Source organism: Pyxicephalus adspersus, chromosome 4 (genome assembly GCF_032062135.1).
Source record: "Pyxicephalus adspersus chromosome 4, UCB_Pads_2.0, whole genome shotgun sequence".
In the NCBI taxonomy this organism is placed as follows: Eukaryota; Metazoa; Chordata; class Amphibia; order Anura; family Pyxicephalidae; genus Pyxicephalus; species Pyxicephalus adspersus.
Window position 1 is genome coordinate 66,602,395 of NC_092861.1, and position 1,905 is coordinate 66,604,299.

Here is a 1,905-nt window from a genome sequence, read left to right on the forward strand (position 1 = left end):
ATTTGCCAAATAATAGATGATTTTTGGAAATCCGTTCCATGTTTGCTGGATGACCAAGGTTCACCCATGATAGTTTTAATCTTCAGTATTTAATACATTTATTAAATTAGGTCCATTCTTTCTGCCTCTTGACTCACAGAACAGCATCCTGCAGTGAGAATTTTTCCAGCTTTTCCGCTCATTGCACTTAAGTAAGGTTAATGTCACTGTCTTTCTGGGTAAAGTAAAGTGAAACTCTGAGCAGATGCAATGGATTATAATGCTTTATCACTAGATTTTGCCTGCTGTGCATTCCATAGAACTTTACCCAGAAGGACTGTGATGACATGGCCAACAATGTGGATAAAAAGCTATAAGGTAAGCATAAATCCTAACTTTCACCCCCTATACATTTAATTAACTATAGAAATGTAAAAACTACTAGGAAACAACCTATTCCTGGAATAGGAGAAAAATTTAGGAACGCTCCTTCTCCTGCACTAACATTATAACACTGGAGGTGTTTAAAAAGTATAGGGCAGTGGTGTATTGGCTCATTTGTTAGTTTTGTTGTGTACTGTTTTTCCCATACACATTGGCAGTGCCCAAAGAGGGACATTTTTCCTCCTTTGGCAGAAATGCCTTATTATTGGGACTTCTGAGACCAGGGTAATCTCAACAACTTTCCAATAATTTGCTTCTGGTCTTCCTTCATGGCATACCCCACTCTATAGGACTACACAAACAAAATCAGTGATGCAGCCTCTGTTCAGTGCAGGAAAGTATTTATTAACACTACTGTGAAAATCTAAAAGAAATACTAGCTGACTAGAAATAACAACATTATGGAGAAATAAACAGGCAGATTTAGGGATACCTAATATATATATATATATAACATTTTTTTTACACCTGTTTTATACCTTTATTGCTGTCCATTTATAGGCCTACTCTGCTCCAAGTTAGGTGGACAAAAACAAGACAGGCTTCTTTATATGGTATTTAGTTTATTATTTGATTTGTTATTTGATCTAAAATGATACATTCTCTTCTGGGGCAAGCTTTGCCATTGGCATGCTGTTATATTAGGAATGAATTATCAAGAGTGTTAGGCACAGGACTGCTAACTAACTCCTATTGCCTAGCAAGAAATACAGATTAAGTGTTATAAGGTTATTGCTAATGATCTTGCTACTATTCCTAACAATCAGATATTTGCCAAACTACAGTTCTCAATTTGTAGATGATGGCATGTCTTTGAAATATAACCCCTCCATTACACCAGGCACAATGTCCTGGATTTAAATGTGTCCTGTTTTGCTTTTATCTTAGATACCAAATCATACATTACTGACATTTTTCAAAGTCACCATATGTCAAGTATATTTAGACACCGTTTTAACACAGTGGAGAAAAATGATAAACAACCTGTCATTCCTAGAAACTGCAACTATAAAGGCTTTGCACAACTACAAGGTCACTATTAAACTAGCCGACAAAAGTGCAATCTATGTGAAAATTATGAATGAGATTTCCAGACATTTTTATTAAATTTGAAGAAAAGTATTCCAAATTGTAGGAGGTTCCATTTGCATACCAAGTATTAAATGGGTGAAACACTGAGAAATAATGTCCTGTTAGACAAAATATTATTATAACCATAGATTGATAAACTAGCCACTGGGTGTAAGGGCTGCGCCCCAAGGCAGGTGAGTCAGTTTTTTTATTACATTTTGTTTAATTTCTGTAACCAAACTACAGCAGAATCTACCCTAAAATAACTTCATGTGCAGCTCAGCATTTGTTGTCAGGATTGCTAGTGTAGGGAACTGCCATTTTCTATCTGCTAGCTAAGTTGTAACTTTGTAAATTGCAAATAAAGTTGTTAAAGTGTTACTGCCTCTTATAGTGGCCTTAGAAACCCCA